This window comes from Cricetulus griseus, chromosome 2 (genome assembly GCF_003668045.3).
Source record: "Cricetulus griseus strain 17A/GY chromosome 2, alternate assembly CriGri-PICRH-1.0, whole genome shotgun sequence".
NCBI lineage: Eukaryota > Metazoa > Chordata > Mammalia > Rodentia > Cricetidae > Cricetulus > Cricetulus griseus.
Window position 1 is genome coordinate 49,207,875 of NC_048595.1, and position 26,137 is coordinate 49,234,011.

Sequence of the window (26,137 nt, forward strand, 5' to 3'; positions counted from 1 at the left end):
ATCCATCTGTCTGTCCCTTGACTTGGGCTGCAAACCCAATCACAGTGCCCATGAAAGTAGGATGAATGGATACTTTTATTTTCTGCCATAGTAACCCATGGCACATGCTCCATTGCTGTTAACAAGATCAATAAACTTGCCACATTCAGAAATAGACAATTAACCCCTTTTACAACATTTAAAGTCACAGGCCTCTCTATTTTATATGGCCAAGAAGGTTGCTGAACACATGGTTTTTATTATTACCCTCCCTACCCTCCTGAAAAAAAAAAACAGCACTAATAATTTAGCACCTTCTAGATGCTGTCCATTCCTAGTGATTTTGCAGGGAAGCACTGTGTGGCAGCCATCTCCGCAAGGGCCACCTCCAGGCCCATTCTCCATGCTACTTGGTGGAGCACTGCTGTCCACCTTTCTGCATGTTTTATGGTTTACAGCTGTGGTGAAAAGCATTCTGGGGCCCGTTCAGATTTATTCCCATTTTTTAATGTTTTCACTAGGCTGAATAAACACATCCTCAAAGAAAGAAGGCACCAGCCGTGTTGGGAATAGGAAGAGCTGAGCCCTGCTCTGGAAGGGGAACTTTCTCGTAACTGACACTTAGTTGTAACAACGAGTGCCATTGTTAGATCCCACTGTGACTGTGGGGTCAGGAGCCCCTCAGTGGATTCCATGGCACCCAACCCAAGAGCTCTGTCACAACCCTGGCCGAAGGCACCTTCCTCCTTGTGGAATTCATTAGCACCCGTAGCAAAGCACCGCCTTTACCGCTGTGGACAATGTAGAGTTTGGGAATGCACAGTTGATACTATCTGCAGCTTTTACATCCTGCACATGCTCATTTAAATGTTTCTGGCAAATGAGTCCAGATAAAGCAAGTCTTTCTCCCAAATCCAAGCCAACATGTAATTTTTTATGAGCTTTATAAAACTTCAGCAAAAATGATTTCTTTAAAAGGAAAAACTTATTTCCTTAAGCTTGCTCACTTGGTTGATTTTGGCTACAGCTGCCCAGAGAATGACTAGCATGCTATGAGAAAGATTATTCATACAGTGATTTGGAACTGGGAGGGATCAGAAAGTATTATAAATCTCCTCTCATGACATTCCTGCAAACTTTGCCATCACTGGAATAAAACAAGTTTGGAAGCCAACACCTGCACAGCCCACTGCAGGAGGAGGGGTGTTGGATGGCCCGTCTCCAAGTTATACTTCAAAGTCAGTGGCATACAGAGCTTTGTTTGGTTGGAGAATGTTGAGGGTGATTAGCTAGTATAAGCAATGCTTGTAGACATAAATTGACAACCTTTGGAAACTGATGTGCTTGGCTCATCTTTGTCCAGTTTCAGTGACTCCCTGAGCACTGGCTCACAGAGCCACCTCTCTAATGCTAGAGTGCACTTGGCCTTTGTCATTTTTGTGGTTTCAGTCACCGGTGTCTGTTCTGCTTGTTCTAACTCTGTGGTGTGTTTCCTAAGATGCTAGAAGGTCGCACTTATTATATTTGGAGAACAATTACTTGAGTGGAAAAATACTTGGGAGCTAGGCACCTTCAGACTTTTAATTATTTTTTCCTTGTAGGAGTGCTAGTAACATTGGTTTCCTTCAAAGTTGTATGTGCTGAGTGATGAACACAGGGCGAAAGTGTCATTGCCTGTCTTCCACTGGGTCAGCCTGTATCCATGTCGAGCCTTGGCTCTGAGAAGTCACACATCTTTTCCAGGCACCAAGTTGATCCTCATGGCAGTGTGTAAACATCTTAGTCATCTTTATCTTTCACTGTTACAAAAAAGGGCAAAGCCACTCAAACAAAGGAGATGGGCGTTCACGTACCAGATCTTTTCCCACGAGTATTAATGATGTAGAGTATACATCACAATGCCACCCCCTTTTCTTTGAGTAAGGAAATTTCAAGCTAGAAGAGATATGTCTTTCTCTTTCTTAATAATTAGGGTCCTAGTTTTTTAGGCCAGAGACCTCACTGCAAACACTTAAAGTGAAGTTTGTCTCTACACTTTACATTATGACATGACTTAGTAAGCACCACAATTGTGCTTCCCAGCCACCCTGGGTCATCTCCATCCTTTGAACACTTTCCTATGCCATGTTCTTGTTCTCAGAAGGGGCTTGTATAACTTGTAGTTGGAAGAAATGCCAAATGAGTCATTCATCATTTTAATCCCTTATCTGTCACTCTGGCTCTCCTATCCCCTCCAAGTACTCCAAAAGAGGTTTCTCTCTTCCTCTTGGAGTTGAATTCCTCTCCTTGGGCCCAGTAGCTTTTATTTTTCCACTGCCTCTATGGTTTTCATTCCATAGGACTGGGCTCTCTCTCTCTCTCTCTCTCTCTCTCTCTCTCTCTCTCTCTCTCTCTCTCTGACTCCCTTAATGGCATCTTCCAGAGGTATTCAAGACTCATAGACAAGACAGACAGGAAGACACACATACACATGCATGCATAAAGCATCCGCACATGACTACTTCTGCTTAGCTAAATATCCTTCTCCCACGCACAACCAAGCATAGTAAACGCAGGCCTATCCTCTTTTCCTTCATACCTCCCAGGTGATTGGCTGTGTCAAGATGAAGCTGAATTTCACCTTCCCAGCCACTGGCTGTCTGAAACTCATTGAAGCAGATGATGAATGAGAGCTTTATACTTTCTGTGAGAAGCACATGGCCACAGAAGTAGCTACTGATGCTTTGGGTGAAGAGAGGAAGTGTTATGTGGTCCAGATCAGTGGTGGGAATGACAATGTTTTCCCATGAAGCAAGGTGTCTTGACCCATGACAGAGTGCACCTGCTGTTGAGTAGGGGTATTCTTGTTACGGACTGAGGAGAACTGGAGAGAGGAAGTGTGAGTCTATTCTAGATGCACTGTGGATGCCTGTCTGTATGTTTCAACTTGTTTAATATAAACATGCAGGGAAGGATATTCCTAGACTGACAAATACTACTGTGCCTAGTTGGTTGAGGCCCAAAAGACCTAGCAGAATACAAAACCTGTCATAAAAAAGCTCTTTTTAAAAGGATTTATTTATTTATTGTGTATACAGTGTTCTGTCTGTGTGTTTGCCTGTATACCAAAAGAGGTCACCAGATCTCATCATAGATAGCTGTGAGCTACCATGTGGGTGCTGGGAATTGAACTCAGGACCCCTGGAAGAACAGTCAGTGCTCTCAACCTCTGAGCCATCTCTCCAGCCCCTCCAAAACCTTTTAAATATCTCTAAAGAAGATGATTTCTGCCAATAAGTTGTCAGAAAGCCCTTCAGAAAAGAAGATCAGATGCCCAGGGCCAAAGCTTCCAAGATTCAGCCTCTGGTTACTCATGTGTCCTGCAACACAAACATTGACATGTTGAAAAAATACAAGGAAAAGGGTGCAGAATATGCTAAACTTTTGGTCAAGGGAATGAAGGAAGCAAAAGGAAAACACCAGGAACAGATTGCCAAGAGATGTAGGCTTTCCTACCTGAGAGCTCCTAAGTCTGAGTTCAGTAAAAATAAATTTTTATGAGTAACAATAAGGGCTGGAGAGATGGCTCAGCGGTTAAGAGCACCAACTGCTCTCTCAGAGGACACAGGTTCAATTCCCAGCATCCATTTGGAAGCTCACAACTGTCTATAACTTCAGTTCCATGGGATCTGACACCTTTACACCAATGCATCATAAATTTAAATAGTTAAACAAAGAGAAACAATAAATGATCAGATCTTGAAGACAAAACACGGGCCTACTATTAACTACCTTCATTTTTTTCCACTAATTTTCAGCTCCATTCTTTCATTTTTTTTTGGCACCATTCCCCTTCTTTCCCTGAAATGGCCAGACACTGGTCTATAGACAAAAGCCACAGTTTCTGTGTTTAAGATCCCAGTCTATACCATGTTTTCTTCTGGAATGTCTGACATAATTGTCACCCAGCCCTAAAAACATATCTATCTTTATGATGATCCTGTGAGATGTTTTAGTTTCCCTTCCCCATTTCAGTGACTTTCTCCCCTCTGTCTGGAGTTGTCTTCCTGTGCCTCAAAGGGTGGCTCTCTCCAGGCATCCTTGTTTGCCACTGGGGAAGCTCTAGGGATTCCATTACTCCTAATCCTCATCCTTTCAAGACTGGGCAATCGCCTTGCAAAGTCATTCTACAAGGATATGAATATACAACCATCACCCACACTGGTTTTGGATCTGTTGAAAATAAATGATGGAACTTAAAGCAGAAGAGGCATACTGGAAATAATTCCTGTGCAGAGGAAGCAGAGACAGAGACATGGAGACAGAGACAGAGATGGGGAGGAGAACAGACTAGGGAGAGAACCCACAGGCCTTGGCACACTGTGATATCTGAGAAGGGGGAGTGAAAAGAAAGGATGAATAGGCAGGCACAGGTGAGGATATCCTGTGACTCCACAGCAGGCCTGCCCCCAGTTCTAAGTCGTGGGCAATGACTGTGAAAGGAGCTTCAACATGGGACAGGAAGGACTCAACTCCCCCCCCCTCTCCTCTTTCTCATAAAAAAGAATTCTCTGGTACTTTCATGCATGTGTAAATTGAGTTTTTCATTCCTCCCCCATTATCCCCTCTCATTGCCTTCTTCTGCCAAAATCGCAATCATTCTTTCCAGTAAGCACCCTCCTACTTTGATATCTCCCCCCCTTACCTCCTGAGTTTCATCATGGTTGCCTGCATGAGCATGAGCCAAGGTTATTTACTGGAGCACAGAAAACTTTTCAGTGACTATACCACTGAAATGACACCACCTTCTAGAGCACCCATCAACTAACCAGAGACTCTCAATGAAAGGTGAGGTATTGTGATGAAACGGTGCAGGCCCCATAGTTACAGTGAGTTTGTTTGGGCAATGGCTATGGCTGTCTAGAAGACACCATTTTCTAGCACTCCTCTCCAATCTCCAGCTCAGATTCTCTGCTCCTCTTCCACAGTCCTCAAGCCTTGTAGAGGATGATATAGAGTCCCCTTTGGGGCCACAGCTCAACTATTATGCCTCTTCTAAGCTCAGTCACTGCCTTAGAGCTGTCTGGGCAGAGTGTGCCCTTGGCTTGCAGGTCATGGCATATTCCAGAGGGCTGCAGCTAGAGACAGCCCGAGAGCCATACTCCTTAAAGCATGTTGACTAAGAAGGGACAAGTCCTATGAAACAGCCTAACGCCTCCCACTACACATGCTTCCCTTTCATTGATCCCTTCTGTCTTGTGGGAATCAGTGTCTTTACATTTTCTAGAAATTTCAAGTAGCCTTCAGGTTTCCATGACCCTTTCTCTCCATAATGCCTAACTCTTAATTTCTTTTATAATGCTTCCTTATTGACTCCATCTTCTTGTTTCCCAATGCCACCGTCTAAATCCATATAATCATTGTCTCATGTGGATTGCTGCCATGAGCATATTCTCTAGCTTCTCTTCTTCACCATTCCCCAAATGATGCAGTTTCCCTGAATTTAATCTTTGGATTTCGTCTCTTCTCATATTCCAGTTTTATTATACATGATACTTCCCATAAATTAATCACTACTATAAACAAAATGACTCCAATGTCTTATTTCTAGCCCTTTCCTCTCCCAAGTTGCTTTCCTCAGGTTTTTCATCATAGAGGCAGGAATATGACTAATGAATAGTCAAGTCAAGAGTTGGACAGATGGCTCAGTAGTTAAGAGTAATTGCTGCTCTTCCAGAGGACCTGAGTTCAGTTACCCAGCATCCATATCAACTGACTCATGACTGCCTGTAACTCCAGCTCCAAGGGAGTGGAACCCTTTGGTTTCATCAGGCACTGTCATTTGTGTTCACATAACCCACATGTACACACACACACACACACACACACACACACACACACACACACACACACAAATGCCTTGACACATAATTAAAAATAATACAATAAATTTTGGAAAAATAGTTAAATAAGAAAAATGACTTTGCTCAAAAAGGTTTTCCTCAATTTGGTGGTTTTTTTTTTTTCTTTTCCCCAATAGATTTCCAGTAAGGAAAAAGGTTTGTAGAGATGAGAAAACCTAAGGTCTATTACTTAGCCATTTGATTGAGGTCAACAATGGAGGACCTAAGAATTTGAATGACTCCACTAAGTTTTCCCAGCCTGTAGATATAAGACATGAGAAGGGGTGCTTTAGCCTGGGATGTCTGTACCAGACCACCTCTCAATGCTGATGCTTAGCCATGGCACACAATGAGGGAGTATTGCTAGGCTGTTTCATGAGTGGAGGGCTTAGTGTGAGTACCAAAGGGTGACAAATGATCTAACTCAATGGAGACAAGTGACATGTGCTTTGTGTGATTTTTCAGAAGTTCGGGAGACTAGGAGAACCCCAGCCAGAGTTTGAGCTGAAGTTGCATGGGAGCCATAGTTTTCATCTCATTGTGGCTTGGAAAGAAAGCAGGAGCCCTTCATTGTTGAGTGTCATTGTCCAGTTCTAGAAAGACCTTACTCAAAAGCAAGTAAAGGGTTCACAGATGCATCTAGAGCTTGTCCTCCACCAGTTCCTTGGCCCAGGGCTGCTGCCATGAGGAAATACCCTGTACTGTTTCTCAGCAAGTTGTGACATCTCTGCCTTCACCCAAGGAAAGATCTGGTTCTTGTTTGGACCTGAACCAAGAAGCGATTTTTTTCTGGCCAATGAAAGTTTAAAATGTCCCTTATTGCCACAGCATGAAGAAAGGAGTGGGTGCATGTGCAGTTCAAAGAGGCAGAACAGCCAGGCAACAATTCTTAAATTAGGAAATGAAAGGAGGCATCTGAGGTTTTACAGAATGTATTGATGGCAGCTGATTTCTAAGGGATACAAAAATAGACCAGAGTTTCTTGGTCTGAGAAATATTGACATTTTTGGCCTGATGATTCTTTATTGTGTAGCTCTCTCCTCTGAGTCAGACTATAAGCAGCATCCTGGCCCTCCACCCACCACATGCCAGCAACACCCCCATTCCAGGCATGACAATCAAGATGACTCTGGACACTGTCAAATACGCTGAGAGGCAAAAATCATCCCCAAATGAGAACCACCAAAATAGAATCATAGGTTCCCTGAAAGAAAGCAGCCAATTTCCATGTAGGAAGCAAGAAGAAGAAGAAGAAGGAGGAGGAGGGGGAGGAGGAGGAGGAGGAGGAGGAGAGGAGGAGGAGGAGGAGGAGGAGGAGGAGGAGGAGAAGAAGAAGAAGAAGAAGAAGAAGAAGAAGAAGAAGAAGAAGAAGAAGAAGAAGAAGAAGAAGAAGAAGAAGAAGAAGAAGAAGAAGAAATAGGACATGAGTGATGCTTGTAGATATAAAACACAGAAGGGGCATCCACATCCTCTGAGAACAGAGGAACAGAGGATCCTCTAGCCACCCAGCTAGAGTCTGATCCTAATCCATATTAAGGAAAAATGACATGAACACAGATAGAAGTCCTCTTTACAGTGAGCATTTACACACACATATCCTGTCTTCTATGCAGATCATGAGCCTTGCTCTCAAACTCCTAATGAGAACCCTTTGGAAAATAAAAATAGTTTTCAGAGTTGCTGACCTGCATAGATCTCATTGAAAATTCCAATCAGGATTCTCATGTCAGAATGTGCGACAACCGGTGAGGATGCTGGCCTGGCTTTCTTCTGGTTGGACACTTCACATATTGTCTGCTTATAGAACCTGAATGTCAGGAGGGATGGAAGAAGCCATCCTGGAAAGTGTTTCAAATTTCCTACATAACATCCTGGGCAGGCGATGGAAACCAACAAGGGTGAGATCCTATTGCAGGACAGCACTAGCTACTGAGAAGTTTCTGTGTAGGGGGAGATCTCCCAGTGGAACTAGGACCCTGTTCTATCCATGAAACAACGTGGAACAGGTCTATTCTCTCAATGAAATGTGTAAAGTCTCTTCTAGTCACCTTTTCATCAATATTCTCACTCTAACCAGGATTTCCAGTACCCCAGTCACTGTTCATATGGACGCTCCTTCCTCAGGATGAGACAGGATCATGTGTTAAGCACCTTACTGTCCTCAACAATGATGCTAGGCCTTCCCCACTTCTAGTAATGTCCCCAAGATATTTCTTTACCTCTCTTTCTCCTTGACAGATGTGTTCATGACCTCAGAAGTACAACAGCCTATCCTTCCCTCTTTCTCCCTTTCCCTGTGTCTTTACTCTCAACTACTTCCTCTTCCAAACTCATTACTCTCCCAGCATCCACCGAATCTATGAACTGTTGGAGCATGTGAAGGGGATGAGCCTCCAGGTTCAAAACAACAGGATATCCATGAGGAGCCCTAGTGGGGAGCCAGTTATTGGTGGTGTAGCAGAAACCATAGGCCTTGAGCCAGACCAATGACTTGTGGTCATGAACACTGGCAAGTAAACATGAATGGACTAAAAGGTAAACTATGTCTCAGCGGGCCACACTACAGCTTCCATGACAAGATTCTTTTTGTTTTGTTTCTTTGTTTTGTTTGGTTTTTGGTTTTTCTTTTAAACTTAGTTTTGATTTCAGGGAGGAGGTTACAAGAGCAGAGGGAGGATGCCAGGAGATAGGAGGAGATAAATGGGATCAGAATGCATGATATGAAATAAAAGTTAAAAAAAAGAAAAGAAAATTACAAAACTCATTCCTCAGGTTTTTTTTTTTTCTTTCTCCAACAGAATGGGGGTGAGGAACACAAGTCACTCTGTCTTGTGTTCTGAGTTTCTCTGGGTTACTGTCTCCTCTTGTAGCTTATTCACAGTGGTAGACGTTGTATCTTAAAAACAAATTAACAAATATGGCCACCTTGCCTTCAAGCCACTGTATGGCATAGTCTCCTTTCATATCTTAGCTTTGCTGCAGATGGAGTGACACATTTGAAAGTATCACTGGAATCAGTATTTTCATACATTCCTTTTGCTCTTTGGGGATCTGCCTTCCTCATCCAGGTGGAGATCTTTAATTCTTTTTATAATATCAGATACTATTTTCTTAGCCTGGCTTTTCTGGAAGATGAAGGAAGAGAATCAGGCCAATTTCATATATGTTCTTCATGAATGAAAGGAGATAGAATGCCTTATGTGGGGCTGGGGCCTAGGCTTAGCAGTAAAATGTCTGCCATGCAAGCATGAGAATCTGAGTTCAAATCTCCCTAATACAGCTGTATAAGAAGAGCACAGTGGCGCTTGTCTGTAATCCCAACACAGTGGAGGAAGAGAAAGGAGAATGTCTGAGGCTTGTTGGCCACCTACTTGTACCTAGATAGTCATGCTTGGTCAGTGAGCTTCAAATTCAGTTAGAGGCCTTGTCTCTAAACAGTACAGAAAGGCAAAGGAAGACACCCAATATTGACCTCTGGCTCTCATACATGTACAAATGTGCACACTTAAACACATATGTAAAAACACTTACACATGAATATATACATCTATACACACACACACACACACAGCATAAAGTGCCACACACACACACACACACACACACACACACACACACACACACACACACACCACAGCACAAAGTGCTGAGCCCATTGTGTGGCCCTTCCACATTGCAGCTATTAGCCCTATTAATTTCTTAGGCAGAATTTCTTTCCCTGTCTGGGTGATCACTACAATCCCTATGAAATGTTTTGTTTGTCATAGTAGGTGTCAGTTTCTTCACCAGTTCACAGTAGTTAAGGACATGGGACATCCTCTTTTCATCTGTACACCTCTGCACCTAGTGGGAACTCGGTGTCCTATGAATGATACCATAACATCAGAAATAGAAGGCAACACATGTTTTATAATTAAAAAGGAACTTAACAATTCTACACCAGTGGCTCTGGCCTTTTTGCCAAGGATTCTCATTTCAAACCATCTCTCTTCACGAAACTGGAAATGACTTAGAATGCCCAAGGAAGAGCCATGGATATCCCTCAAGACGTTTCCCCAGTGGAGACAGTCATTGTGCTAGAGTTTTGGGGGCAGGTGGGGGTGTCAGCTTGGCATTGGCTGCCTTCTTAGGTCAAGGCTGCCCTGTAGAGCCAGCCACTTGGGTTCAGCTGTGGGCCAGACACTGCAGGTGGAACAAAGACAGCATTGATGCTGCCACTCATAGAGCAGGCCCCTGGGCAAGGATCAGGGGGCTTGCAGGCAGCTTTATTCCATGACAGTCTCATCTCCACAACTGCCTCCAGGGCCCAGGCTGCAACAGCCACACAGGTTCACTGGGAGAGGATCTGTTAGGTTAGGTGGAGGTGCTCTCGAGAATGTTGCTCCACAGTGATGGAGTGGAGATGTAGCTTGGAGTATGCACTTTATTCTCTCGATATACTTGTACCCGGTTTACATAACAAAGCAGAACCAAGGGGCTGAGAACCAATCTCTTCACTAATTTTACATCTTATGCTGACAATGGTTTTATTTTTGGTCTAATACTAAAATTTGCCATTTTACTTTGGGGAAAAATACTTGTCTTGAGGTCTTACTGTTTGTCAGATTCCATATTGCCATGCTAAGAGCTCCTTTGCATCTTATAAGAATCCTCTAGGACAGGTATTTTATAAACAAGTATTTTATAAATTCCTATTTTACAAACAAGGGACTGAGGCTCAGGTAATTCAACTCCTTTCCTTCCACATACCGTCTAAATAACCAATCACTGGTTTATCAGTTGACTTCAGTTTTAAAACTGATCTACTGCAGCTAGGTGAAAAGGTAACCATCTCCCTCCTGTCTCAAAATACAGGTAAGTAATCACCTGTAAAGATATAACATGTGTGGCCAATGAGATGGTTCAGCAGGTAGAGCACTTGCTTCTCAAGCCTGACCTGAGTTCAATCCCCAGAACCCAAGTAAAGGGGGATGGAAGGAGCTGATGCCTCAAAGTGTCTTCTGGCACCATGACACATATACACACCCCAATCAAATACACAAATGATAATAAATTAAAAATTAAAAATACTAACACAATCAAATCATAACAGCTAATAATGCTTTTAAGTGTCATGAGGATGAAAATAGTTGATGTTTCATGAGGTAATTTGAGGCAAAGACAAAGAAATATGTTTCTCAGTCATTCTGTGCTATTTTCCATCTCTCTCTCTCTCTCTCTCTCTCTCTCTCTCTCTCTCTCTCTCTCTCTCTCTCTCTCTCTCTGTGTGTGTGTGTGTGTGTGTGTGTTCGCACAGGAATTGAAGCCCAGAGCCTAGCAGTAAGCACTCAACCTGTGAACCATGTCCCTATTTTTGAAAAGGAACTATATAGCTAATGAGAGAATGTCTGAGATATGACAAATGAACTTCTGCCACTGCCCCCAAGTGCTCACAAAGTCTGAATCTTTTAGAGGGCATCAGTATATGTGACCACTCTTGAGGCAGTACACACATGGCTAAGTGGCACCTTTATCTTAGTGTCCTTCCTTTCTCAAGAAGGCATGTTGAGGTCTTTCCTTTGACCTGGAGAAAACACAGCTTGAGGATTTCCTGCAGCTGTTTGAATGATCCGTGAAGGGGCTAATCATAGAGATTTCAAAGGAATTGCGGTACCCAGAGAAGAAATGAAAACCTCACCTTTGCCCTTAGCTTTGTGTGTCTGTCAACCAGGGAACCTGTTGGCCAGCTCACTGCTGTCTCCAGGTGTGTTCAAGAGTGTCTAATTTCAAAGAACTCTGGGAACTCTTACTCTAAGTCCCAAACAAAAGGCTGGGGCTTTGATTTGAAACAGATAGACAACACAAATTGTTCTGAAGAGTCAGTGCTACTCCACTAGATAAGATTCAGCAAGACAAGGGAAATGATTTCCAGCCACAATGAGCAGGGATTCTACTTGGCAAAGGGCAGGGAGACCCAGATGACAGGAAGATCCAAACTGAAGCCACCAGAAAGATGAGGCTTGGACTAACGTATGGGAGGGTACAGACACGGGGAATAACAGTACTGCTTTCTTTCGGCAATCCATCAAACTAGCAGATCCACAGTTTGTCACAGGCCTTTGCTAACATTCCTGGCATGCATTCTTGCCACTTTCTGGGAAGGTGTGGGTAGAACCATAATATGAATCCAAACAAACAGATGCACAGAAACCAACTCTCAGAGCCACAAGCATGTGACGAGAAATACAGTATTAGCTACAAATGTATTTTAAAAGCAGCCAAAGAAAGCCAATTTGGGAAAGTGATTTTAGGAGAACACAAATATTTGTAATGAGAGATAGGTAGTTAATTTTGGGTGAAAAAAACCCAAAATATCTGACACACAATGTGAATGAAGCAAAGAAGAGTTTTTTTCCCAGGCAGTGACTGTAGCCATGTGGGAATACATGAGGATAGTGCCTGGAATACATTAATATATACTAGCGTCTGTTGAGTACACATTATATCTGTGTGCTTCAAAGAGCATGAATAATCTCACTTCAGTCAGCGAAGACTCATCTACCAACATTCCGCAGAAATGGCTGTGGAGACTAAGACTGTGAGAAGTTAAAGGAACTTCACTTGGGGTTGTTGATGGACTTTTGTGGCAAGCACTGCTACTCCCTCTCCTTTAGGAAAACATGACGGTGTTATAGGTAGGAAATTTAGGCACTTAAAAAAAATCTTATAACTTATTCTCTAGGTGTTTTCAACTATGAATGGTTAAAGACCTCACATGGATTGGATTGACAGAATTAATTATGGGAAAATAAACATCCCATCAAAAGCAATTAATAGATTCAACACAACCCCAGTAAAAATTCCCATGACAAAACCTGAAATAAATACGTAAAATTCATATGGAAGTATGCATGTGTGCATGTGTACATGCACACACCAAAACAATCCTGAGCAAAAAAGGAAAAAGAAATTGCCAGAGAGATGATCATATCAGATTCCAAGATACAGTACAGAGTTATAACAGTAAAACCCATCCCATAGATCAAATGGAATGAAATCTAAGATGCAAATATGAGTACATCTAATTATAGCCATCTGGTATTTGATAAAGATGCCAAAATACACACTTAGGAAAGACAGCATCTTCAGCAAATGGTGATGGAAAAATGGATGTTCATATGTAAAAGAATAAAATTAGACCCATCACATCTATCACCCTTCACAAAAATCAGCTCCAAATTGAGCAAAGGCCTCAACATGAAATTTGAGAGCCTAAACTCCTAGAAGAAAATACACAGTCAGCACCTATTAGACATATTTTGGGAAAGGACTTTCTGAATAGAATTGCATTTGCTCAGTGATTAAGATCAACAATTGACAAATGAGACCTCATGAAATTAAAAAAAATCTTCTGTATAGCAAAGTGATTGTTCATTTCAATTGAGTGAACAGGAAGCCCACAGAGTGCAAGAGAATCTTTGCCAGCTATATATCTGATAGAGGATTCATATCCATTCATATTCTTTTGAGTAAAGAACTCAAAAACAAAGAATAAAAAAAAAAAAAAAACCTGTCAAACCCATTTAAAAAAATGGGCTACAGATCTGGACTGAACTCTTAAAGGAGGAAACAAAAATGACTAAGAAAAACCCTAAAAAGTGTTCATAACCATAGTGATTAGAAAAGCAAATTAAAACTATTTTGAGACTTCCTCTCACCCCAGCAAGAATGACTGAGATCAAGAAAGCAACTGAAAACAAATGCTGGCAAGGATGCTTCCTTCTCTGTTGATGGGCTTGCAAACTGGTGCAGCCACTATGAAAATCAGTACGGTGAATCCTTAGAGAGCTACAGCTACCATCTGACTCCACTATACCATGCATTGACATTGAGCCAAATGATCTGCGTCCTACAGAGGTTCATGAATGTTCATATCTCCTCTATTCACAGTAACCAGAAAGTGGAAGCAGCCGAGATGTCCATCAACTGAAGAATAGATAATGAAAATATGCTATCTGTAAATAATGAAATTATATTGGAAAGAATAATGGAGTCATGATATTTTCAGGTATGGGTAGAACTAGACAATACAGAGTGAGGGACCCAGAACCAACATGACAAATGCCGAGTACTCTCTCTAACTTGTGAATCCTAGCTCTGAGTCTTTAGACGTGAGTATATAACCCCAAGTGACCACAGAATCCAGGAAAGTAGAAAGGGATCATGGGGAATGAGGGCAGAAGGAGCTCTAGAGAGGGGGATTGGAAGACAGAGGTTCTATGAATTCTATGAAGGACAGAAGGGGAAACCAGGAAGGAACTTTAACTGGGGAGGAGGGAGGGAAACAGAGGAAGAGGGAGGAAGGAGACATGAGCTCCACAATAAGAACTCAAATATTCAGAGAATGACTCCGATCTAATTGGACTGCAAGGTCCAGTGTTGGGTCAGACACAGGTTGGAGAGCTTGTCCTCAGTTCAGAGTCCACAAGCATTTCAGAAAGCCCTGGCTACTGGGAGCATAAAATGAAATTTGGCATGCTGGTGCCTAGAACAGTGCCCTGGGACACTGACAAAATCTTGGCAGATAATACCTCCACTCTTACCACACGCCAGGGACTATCCTGAGAACCCACATACAAGACAAACACAGTGCTCAGCCACAACCACCTCCAATCCTGAGAGGCCAGTAACTCCCCTGCTCTCAACCAACGGGCACAGCTGCTTTCAGGGGACTCTTTACTCTACCTGTGTCGGATCCAACCTCTTAACCCAAACCAAGCATGGCTCTGTGTTCCGGCCAGCACAGGTAGCACAATCCCGTGTGGTCTTCCCTAACCCTGTATACAGCCACACTGAAGAGCTAAGCAGGTAAACAGAAACTTCCTCACCCTGGGATTCCAAAGCCTCTGGGACCTGCCCCACCTCATCTCCAAAAGCCCTCCATTTCTTGTTTACAGGAAGCAACCAGTTCTCCAAAGGCTTTTGTTCGTGTCTGTTATTATTATTACTGTTTTGATTATTACTATTTTTGATCTGTGTAGCCCAGACTGGCCTCAAACATATGGTCCTTTTGCCTCATCTCCTGAGAGCAGTGTTATTAGTGTGAATCACCACTGTCAGGAGTTCTGCATTCTTCACTAATCCTTTCTATCTTTGGAACCCAGTTCAAGTCCCACCTTTATCAGGAAACCCACACATCCACTCTGCCCCCCTTGAGCCATCTCACAGAATTACATTTAATTCCTCAACTAGTTAATACCTATTTTATCTAGCAGTACCATAAATAGTCAAATATTGGCGTGGAGATTACAGGTGTTTATGGGTTCCCATAGTTAAACAGTCCAGGGGCTTTAAGGGAAAGGCCAAATCTTTACATGTACCACAGGGGCCAGTTTGGTCAAGTGGCCACTCTTATTTGACCAAGAGTGACCATGTAGCATCATCCCTTCCACCTTCAGGAAAGGCAAGCTGTTCTTGTCCAAAGAATGGATGCTGGAGATGTGCTCGGTGATAGAGTGCCTGTCTAACACATGCAGGGCCTGGGTATCATCTCCCAAACTACAAAACAAATCAACCACATCAATAACAAAAGACCCAAAGACCTAAAGACAGGAGGCCATTGAACAAGCAAGGATAGCTGGTATGCTTCACCTTCATGAATCAGGTTCCTTGCACTGGAAGACAGCTGTCCTGTACTGCTCAGCCAGAAGGCACCAACAGAATTAGAACTCCTCTTATCCTGACTGGGGGCAGGGCTACAAAGGGGAGCTTTCTACTCTGATACAGCATTTTCATCCCAAAGGACATTCTTGCATGCCCGTGAACCCTCTGGGAACTGGTGAACCCATGGGAGAGCTCATTGGAGGCTGTCTTTCAGATCTCTTCAAAGAAGGCTGTCATTTTCCAATGTGATCATTCTTAATATTGTGCAGATGGTGGGTTGATCCATCTTCAGATGATCTAACTGCATCGAACTTTCATCAAACACTTTGTGGAGTTGCAATGTCTTAATTGTGGGGTGAGTGTTGAATGTCTTCAAGAGTACTGAGCCAAGCACTCCTCCCACTGAGCCAAACACTCCTCCTACTGAGCCAAACACTCCTCCCACCGAGCCAAGTATTTCCATCTAAGCCAAGTTCTCCCACTGTTTTCAATGGAAAAGTTAGTGATGGGGAACCTGGGAGTTTTTAGCAAGTCCGGTTCCTACAGCCCAGTGTTGATAAACACACAGTTCTGTCTCAACTTACTGGCTGAGAATTTCCATACAGGGCTGTGGAGGGTCTCCTGGGCCTTGAAAACATCACAAGTCCATTTCCCATAAAGAGAATGAGACAATCACAGGGGCAGTGGGAGAGGGAAGGATCATCAGAGGAGAGGCTTGGGAACCCCAGGCTAGCTGAGGATAGCAAATGGTATTTTCTCGGTGTTCTCTGTTCTGTTGCTCTCCTTCACCCAGAAAGCTTTACAAATCTTGAACACAGAGTTTGCTAACACAGAACACGGAGCCTGCACTTGGGTGCAGGCTAGAGGGGGTAAAAAGGCATGGAGCACAGAGAAGAAGTTGGTGAGCTTAGTACAAAAAATACAGGCTCTTTAATTCTGTGGTGCCTTGAAATGTCGCTGATGCCGTCTACTCTGAGGTCACCTTCTGAGTTCACATTTGGGAAAGCCTAAACTCTCAGTGGAAGCCAGAGAGAGTGTAGCCATCTGAGATCTGGACTTGGTTCACTTCTGGCTTCCAGGTTGACATCAAACACCAAGCCCCTCTACGCCTTAGCGATACTAAAAGGTCATTTAAGGGTATGAGAGGTACAGGTCACCCTGGCTCCCCATTTCTTGGCAGGCCTGGGGGAATCCTCCTTTTTAAAACAAACAAACAAACAAACAAAAAAAACAAACCAAAAAACAAAACTGGGATCAAGTCTTATTTCAAACATCAACACGGCTTCTGTCACCACCTGACCTTGAGGGCTTTGCCCCTTCCCTCTGCACAAACATATTTATATTTGCCCATGTTAACAGTATTCCACCACACATTCACATACACAATCCTCTGTCCCTCATGGGGGGAAACCAGAGGGGAAACACAGGCTATCAAAACTGACGTCAGCCTAAGTTAAGATCACCTTGGGGTCCCAGATGATTGTAAGAACTGACAGGTTTGATCCAGACTCTGCATCAGACCCCCTTTTCTTGGAGAACGGTCATATTCCCTCTGCAACTAGGACCCCAAAGAGCCTCTTTGAGCCATTTGCATACAGCAATGCAAAGAGAAGCTGTGGAAAGCAGAGCCCTAAGAGGAGGTGAAAAGGGAAATGAAAACAGAAACCTCTCTGAAAGGCTTGCTGTGGACCAGGGATCTTGCCCAGTGGATGGTTTCTGTGTCATTCCACTTGTACCATCCTCAAGTCAATGCTATTACTGTAGAAGACAGACACCTTGCTCCCAAGTTCCTCTACTCTTACCTGGGATCTAGCCTTGCCCTCAAGTCCTTTACCCAGAGCTTGGGTATTAATTCACTGCCCTCCTCGAAGGAGGAGGGAGGGGGCACAAAGATTACAAATGAAGGGTCCCATGTCAAGCACTTAGCTGTGGACCGAGGAACACAGTATGAAATGAGAAGGACAGTGTGGCAGATGAGGAGAAGGGCATTCCCTTCAGAATTAGAGAATTCCATCTCATTGCCACCCCACCTCCATGGCCAATTTTATTGCGTCAAGAATGGGCAAACCCAGAGAGAGAATGCCCACTACTGTTTGGTGAGGAGAGGGGAGACTACTAAGTGGAGACAGGTTTCTTCCTGGGGTAAAAACATGGCTCAGCAACCAGATAGTTAAAGCCTGCCTGCCAATAAGCTGTGCACTGGGAAATTGTCAAAATGACAAATTTTATGTGTATTACCTATAATAATGATAATAATAAAATAAGAAGGAGTTCTCTGATCAACCATATAACAGAACTACTTCAAGCTAGAGCCTGGCTGCTTTTCAATGCTGGCTGCAGGCATATGAACTGGGCTACATAGGCCCACTGTCAGAAATCCCAGGATCTGCAGGCTGCTCCAGGAGACTATTTTGAAATGAACCTTAATCTAAAAGAATAACATTTTACTTTGCAACTTCACGTGTTTCTCTTTGCAATTTACCCCTTGTCTTTAATCTGCATGGTCACCCAAACAATCATATGTGTCTCTGTGTGTGAGCACGCATGCACACGTATGTGTGTTTAATTCAAGAGGAAATGGAGTCTGGTGAATACTGCTTTGAAATCCTGTCTGACTCCCACTCCTGTTTTCTGAATGTCTATTTTTAGCCCTGGACAGAAAGCCGATTCAAACACGCACTCTTCCGGAGAAGTCATGAGTTCTGTAGTGTTTTCAGGAAGGGAAGTCTCTGCGGGGTAGAACTGTGTTGGAAAAAGGGATCTGGAATAAAGTATGCCACAAAATTCATGATGAATGTCAGCTGAGCAGGGCCACACATATAAATCTTGTATGCTATATTTAAATAAAAAAGCTAAACTAAAAATAATAAAGTGAATAATACTGAAGAACCTTTTCCAGCAACGACATAAGTAGTTTTGTTTAAAAAAAAAAATGTTCCCAAGCAGTAGTCAAAAAAGAATGAAACTGATCATCTGAAACCAGAACCAAATGCCCTGGAGGAAAAAAAAATTCTATACAATTTTAACACACTCTGGGCATGTAAGTTTAAACAGTTTAAAAACAACATGGGGTGGAGGAGTATAGAGTCTCATGAAGCCCAGACTGGCCTTGAACTTACTATACAGCTGAAGGTGAGCTCACGGCCCCTGTCTCATAGATGCTAGGATTGCAGGGGCTTTATATCAAGCTGGGGATAGAACTCAGAGCTTAATGTACAACCTACAACTTGAGACCCTATAATGCCATTTCAAAACACACACATTATTAGAAAAGAATACTATTTTACTCACAGATAGACTATTAAGTATTTCTTACGAGATCAAAGATGACAAGTCAGCTGTTTTGAAGTTTTAAAAATTGTGGGTAATTTTCTTTAGATGAGCAGTAAGATAATTGAGAAGTTGGCATAAATTAGTATTTCAGGTTAGGTTTTACCATAAGGAAATTTCAAGTCATAAGAAATGTCCATTTACGACTTATAAAATTGAGGTTGTAGAGTGGGCATGTTTCATTTTTCACATCTATTGAAGAATTTCAGTTCGGGATGACAAAAGCTTATACTCTAATGCATAGTACTCCAGCCACTAGGTCAATATCTAGGCTTAATGAATAAGCCAATACCAGTGGCTTCTTATCGTTTTGACCTACTTTAGATATGTATTGAAAATATCTGTGCTCTAGAACTTGTGGGAGTAGCTGACCAATATCTGATTTGACATAAGGTGCACTCCATGAAAGGGAACCCATGCCCATCACTGCTTGAATAACCAAGAACCAGAGACTAGATAGCCTAGAGACTTAGGGTAAAACCAAACTCTATTGGTCTTTAAAGAAAAAAGTATAAATAAAATGACTCCTAACGATACTCTGCTATACACATAGATCAGTGCCTTATCCAGTCATCATCACTGAGACTATCTCTGGCAGCAGATAGGAACAGATGCAGAGACCCACAGCCAGACATTATTTGGAGAGTCAAATGGGAGGTCTCCATCAAATCCCTTCAGAGCTCAGGGAAGATGAGATGGAAAGACTGTAAAAGCCAGAGGTGATGGGGGACATCAGGAGAGCAAGGCCCTCTAAAACAACTGAAAAAGGTGTATATGAGCTTACAGAGATTGAAGCAGCAAGCCCAGAGCCTACATGGGTCTGCTCCAGGTCCTCTGCATATATATTATAGCTACAGGCTTAGTATTTTTATGGGACTCCTGACTGTGGGAATGAGTGGGTCTCTCACTCTTGTGCTTGCTCTTGGGACCAACTGTTTTCCTCCTGTTATGTTGCTGTGCCCAACTTTGATATGATAATTTTTGCTTCATCTTATTATATTTTATTTTTCATGTTTGGTGGTTATCTTTTTAGAAGCCTGTTTTATTTTATTTTATTTTTCTAATAAGAGACAGAAAGGGAGTGGATTCAGAGGGGAGGAGAGGTGGGGAAGAACTGGGAGGAATAGACAGAGGGAAAACTATGATCAGGATATACTGTATGATAAAAGAATCTACTCTCAATAAAGGAAAAAAATGGAAAAAATATCTGTGCTTAAGTTTTCTGAAGCTGACTTTGGAAAACATGATAGGGTTGATGGGGAATGTACTTCTGTGTATGTTCAACTTATTGATTGTTGAATAAAGTATTGTTTGGCCAATGAGGCAGCAAGTTAGACGGGACTAGGAGCCAAAGTGGATTCTGGGAAATGTAGTAAAGAAGTGATGATCCAGGCAGGAAATGACATAGTAGGGAGACTCATACATAAACAGAGGAAGAAGGAAGTGGGCCCTGTCTTCCTCCAGATTCGCCATGTGATCCAATGGAAGGCGTCTGATAAGATAAGTCTTATAAAATATATAGATTTATAATTAAGACTGAGCTAACAAATGAGAATCCTAGTCATTGGCCAATCAGCATTTGTACCTAATATAAGTCTCAGTGTATTAATTGGGGCTTTAACTTGGCCGGCAGAACTCAGGAGGCTGGTGGAGACCGCCCACTTGGTGGTAGAGCTCGGGTGGCTTTTGGCGGAAAGATTCATCATAACATAGGGTAATGCTTTAACCATTTCAGATATGTGAGCAAAACAAATCACTGCCAGTGTTTAGAGACATGGAGAGAAAGCAAAGGCAATGGAAATGCTCTTAATCAGGGCTTGCTGACTAGTCACTAAAGAGTCATGCAAAGGTTAATCATACTGTTAATCTTGATGTAAACCACGAAAGAGTCAGTAGTCAAGGGCACAAAATTAGACACATTCTCATTGTTACCACACTGTTACACGTTCTCATGGCTACCACATTGTGTATGAACCAGCTGACCTCACAGCTTTCATGGAAGGAGAAACTCACTATAACCTAGCAAGGCAGGTGCAGAATGTGTGTTTAAATGTAGCCTTTTGCATTACACATTTACAATTGTGGAATTTATATATTTAATAGGAATTATGATACAGATATTAACTCTAACTGAATAGTATTTGATGAACTGGCTATAAAACTACATGAAAAAAATATTTGGAGAATTCTTTATTGGTATCGATAAATTGAGTATTGCTTTTCAATCTTAGCACTATACCTTTGAATTTGATATAAATGGTACTAAGTTGCTACAAGAGTTAGCAAATTTATTTAATTTGCATAGACATAGTTGGGAAACAAATAAATTGTGGTTCGAAGTCAAATCAACTCTTAAAAAATGATGAGCCAGTTTTATCAGTGTAGGTAGAGATAGTGAACTAATAGTGATTTGGTAGTTAACTTAGTTGCTAGAAAACTTCATATTTGAAGTGACTTGACAATATGGATCTGTGGTTTTAATAGTTAACCTTATTAAATCCAATGACATCAATTATTTTTGATAAAAATTTAGCATCAAAAAGTGTGTTGTCAATATAAGATATACATTGGACATACAAAACTTATAAAAAAAAGAATGTAGGACACTTCATTTTAAAATAGGAAACTAATTCAAATGCAAATTCTTGCTATTTGGGTTAGAAATCACCTAGGAATAATTAATAGCTATGATGAGTCAGCGATCAATCACCTTTCAATATATAGCTATATCAAATATCATATAGTATATATGTGCACATGTGTATGTGTGTAACTTATTAAGGGATAATTGACAAGTCAAATTTATATTTGTTCAGTTTTAGAAAATGAATGGAGGGTAGGGCCATTGGAGGTTGGCAATATATATATATATATTAGGCCTGCTGTTGAGGTGACTGATGACTGACTCACTATAACATAAATTATTCCTAGGGCATTTCTAACACTAATGGTAAGAATTTGCATTTGGGTTACTGGACAGTATTTCAAGTTCTAGGAGTAGGTTCCCAAATTATATCAAAGCAAGGTCAACAGTGTTGGGCCTGACTTATTGCAAATTAAACTTTGGAAGCAGTGACCATTGGCAGTCTCTATGGAGTATTCATAGTAAAGATAAAGTAACACACTTTATTTTAGTATATATGTATTTATCACAGTAATGATACTCCATAAAAGTGAGTGGTTTAGGGTAAGAAGTATTAGGTGATTGACATTATTTAGTAACAGGAAATAGATTTGTCATTTTCATGTAGCTCCAGGGAAGATTTTGTGTTTCAGTTAAGGTGTGCATATTCTAAATCTGTAAATGAACATCTGTGAACTGGTGTCTACAAAAGGCCTCAGCTACGAACCAACTTTGACCTTCATAAAATTCAAGTTCTTCACGTCCATGCCAATGGAGTTTGAGACCTACAGAGGAAGGGTGTACTGTGTGACCCAGTTTTGGTAGGACAAAATGCTCTCACTCATGATCTCTGAGCATTCTCTATTCTCCATTCATTTCCTGCTATTCCTAGAGTATATCTCCTTGCTTGTATTAAAATTGCTTCACAAATATAAACCATTCAAGTGTTGTGAGTTCTTTCAGCTAGGATATACTTAAGATGACCAAATATGTAGTTCCTGTAACTATTCTCGATTAGTTCCTTCAACAAGGGGAGGGGATACACCAGTATAAGCTCTATAATCCACTTTTGCATCCATACAGTGAGAATGGCTGATGTTTGTCCCCAGATTTCAAGGAGGCCAAGTAGGATAGTTAATCTTGTCAACTTCCTAAATTTAGAACCGCCATGGAAACACACCTCTGGGTGTGTCCATGAGGTTGTTTCCTGGGACTGACTAACTGAGGAAGGAAGAATTACCCTGAAAATTGGAGGTATTCTCCCATGGGCTGGCATCTCAAACTAATCAAAAAGGAAAAAGTGAGTTGAGCACCAGCATTCATCTCTCTTTACCGTTTGGCTGTCGATTCAACCTGATCACCCACCTCAAGATCCTGACATGACACCTCACTCCCATGGTGGACTATAGCCCCTCAAATCGTAAGCAAGAATAAATCCTTTCTCCTTTAAGTTGCTTTTGGACAGGTATTTTTTTTTTTTTTTTTGTCTCACCAACAAGAACTAATGTGCTTTGTTTTTGCAGTTTCATACAGATGCCTTTATGTAGGTGACTGGCATAGAATGGAGCTTTGTGTCTACCACCAGCATAGAGCAGAGCTCCATGTCTGCTCCTGGCACAGAGTGGACCTTGGTGTCTACCCCTGGCGTTGTCCAGAGATTGGTGTCTACCCCAGCTTCCAAGTGTAGTCATAGAGTTCCAGGAAGCAAATTTCTAGGAGTTTCCTGTTTTACTCTCCTCTTCTAGCAGTCTCTTCAGAATCTTAAGGTAAGTTCTTAGGGGCCATTTGCCCATATTTTTTTTTCTGACTCAATATACTTGAATAGGGTCTTGTTTAGAATAGACAGAATATATGTTCACAATAAAAACTGACAGACATCTCTGGGTAGAGAAAAAGAACCTAGGAGCTAATGGCATAAAATTTAGAATCATGATGAGGTTTTGTAATAATAGAGAAAATAATACATTGCGTTTCAATTAGTCATCAAATTCAGTTGGAAGAAACCTGAGGAGACATTGAGCCCATGTTCTTCAGTGCACAAAAAAAAAAAAAGAAATTTAGGGGCCAGAGAAGGTAAGCTTTTTGCCAAAGGTCACTGACTAGGGAGTGATACAGAAAGGCTAGGACTCAGGTATCTTGTCTTCAAGTGTTTGTTTCTCAAAGTGCAGAGCTGGTCTACTATCCAACTCAACACTCACTTGCTAACACACACAGCATACTAGGTTCTGTGTGAAGTGTGGAGAAGTAACAGGTAATGCAAGGAACAAGAAGCTCATAGCTTAGTAGACAAGTTTCCAGAAAATGCCTGCCTAGACGGTGAGATTTTTCTCTTTTTGGATGTATCCAGCACACAGAGGTGATCTTCACAAGTGTCACATGAATGGGAGCTTTCCACACCCTGTTCATACAATAGAGGTTGCTGAGTGATAGGTGTGGGTTGTGCCATAAGAGGTTGGCTTCTCAACCTTCTGTACTCTTGGTCCTGTCCCTCTGGGATTGGAAATCCTTCTTGTCTAATCTCCCCACATTCCCACCATCTGTCCTTGCACTGCGGAATGCAAAGTCTAAGATGGTTTTGATGAGGACACTGTGGTTAGCTGGCTTCACTGGAATGGTGTCCCTTTGTGGTCTGGCCCAGCTGCTGAGTGACTTTCTGGTCTCCTCTCTACAGGACATCACATCTCTGAACTGCCTGAGTAGCTGTGTTGAAAGATCTCCTTGAGTTTATCTTGAGTTGAAAGTTATATTATCACTTCCTGGGGTGGGCACCCAGCTTTACTTTTTTTTTTTTTTAAACTACGCCTAAGACTTGGAAACAGATTAAAGGAGAAGAAAAAAAATAGTAAAAGCTACTTGCTTTTTTTTTTCTTTTTTTGTCGTTGAAAGGGATTTCAGCCAAAAGCTGATGAGAGAAAAGGAAATAAAGGTTTCAAGGTCTCTGGCTGAGGGTCACAGCAGGGAAGATCATCCACAGGAAGACTCTGGCTGTAAAGGTCTAACCTCTTTGTGTAAACAGTAGTGATGACAATGATAATGTTAGCCAGCATTATTTGGATCCTAACATGTGCCAGGCACACTACTACCTCTGACGTATGAAGCATTTTATTAGTTAATCTAATCTTCAACATCCTGGTGACATAGATACTGTGCTGCTTAGTTTTATGTCAACTTGACACAAGACTGAGGCATTTGGGAAGAGAAAACCTCAATTGAAAAAAAATGCTTCCAAAAGATTTGCCTACAAGCAAATCTTACAGGCATTTTCTTGATTAATGATTAATTGTAGGAGGGCTAGCCCACTATGGGCAGTGCTACACCTGAGTAGGTGGCCCTGAGTTGTATAAGAAAGAAGTCTGAATAAGTCATGAGAAGCAAGCCAGTGAACAACACATCTCCATGATCTCTGCTTTAGTTCCCATCCCCAGGTTCCTGCCTTGAGTTCCAGCCCTGATTCCCATCAGTGATGGAGTGTGACTTGAGAGTTGTAAGCTAAATGAACCCTTTCTTTCCTAAGTTGCTTTTGCTCATGATGGATACTTATCCTATGATGGATACTTTTCACATAACACAGCCTTTAAACTGACAGAACTGAAGAAGACCCCAGAGGATGAAAGAAAAGAAATACATACATCTTAAACTCAGAGAATGCTGAACGTATGATAAATGCCATGCTAGGGTTGCCCATGTGTTAGGTGAGAGCGTAGACAGAAAACACAAAAGCTGAGCTTTGTTAGACACAGAGTGCTGTAGTGTTTTTAATTTGCCCTGATCTCTTCTCCATTATTCTTTAGAGCCATGTGACATGGCACTTGATGGGGAAGGCAGGGTGGGTCTTGAATGTCCCAAAAGCCTGATATCCAGACAACTGACATGACTTGCCCTGCTGGAAACTCAATGGTAAAGCCCCACTCACAAGCTTGTCTTAATTTGACCAGCTATGTAGTTTCACAGTGGCAAAGTCCTGGTCCCCATGACATTAGTTAAGAAAGAATGATCACATTTGCCAGCAGTCCCAGCTGGGAGAAACAAGAGTGGGGCCACAACGCTCAAGGGCATCTAAGCAAAGAGCTGTACACTGGCCTCTGAATCCTCTGACACAGGAATAAAGGGTATTTCAATGAGAGGAGCTGTATGAATGCCCAGGAAAGCACGGTCCTATTTCTTTCTTCTGGCATTCTGTGAGGCCCCACAACAGCAAAACATGAGGCACAAGTATCAGCTGCTGGAGTGCTGGAGGCAAGCCCAAAACACTCATGGAGGCCTTGGCAAACAGTAGCAGAATTCCTGCTTTAAGGACCCCTCTGGCTAATCACCGAGGGAGCATGCTCACAGTGCACTGACTTCTGTGGTTGTATGGTCTATACAACTTAGTCCAGGAAATTCTCTGAACAAATGACAATGGCACCATACAGCAATGTCACAAGGGAGGCAAGCTGATATCCAGAACAGCCATATTACATCATTTGAATTATTTAAGTAAGAAAAAAAAAAGATCAACCAATGCTTGGCTAGCTACTCTGACTGGGAAAATGATATAACTTACTAAAATCAAGAATGAAAGAAAAGATGCCATTACTAATGTCACTGAAATAAAAAGAACAACATGGAATAATAATGTGAACAACTATTTGCCAACAACCTGGAAAATCTAAACAGAATGGACACACTTCATGGAAGTCAT

General features: G+C 42.0%; 1 protein-coding gene and 1 long non-coding RNA gene across 4 annotated transcripts in view; one reads left to right on the forward strand and one right to left on the reverse strand.

The window, feature by feature from the left end:
• Ror1 (receptor tyrosine kinase like orphan receptor 1) overlaps positions 1-26,137 on the reverse strand; it is a 363,775-nt gene that overhangs the window by 78,463 nt on the left and 259,175 nt on the right. The window lies entirely within an intron of this gene.
• Positions 20,340-24,304, forward strand: LOC103160041. 3 transcript variants are annotated; one of them, XR_003482251.2, is made up of 4 exons: positions 20,340-22,277; positions 22,540-22,876; positions 22,980-23,222; positions 24,128-24,304. It is a non-coding gene; the product is annotated as an uncharacterized LOC103160041 (long non-coding RNA). The 3 variants fall into 3 exon arrangements; XR_003482250.2 differs by having other exon boundaries at positions 22,618-22,876; XR_003482249.2 differs by having other exon boundaries at positions 20,340-22,876.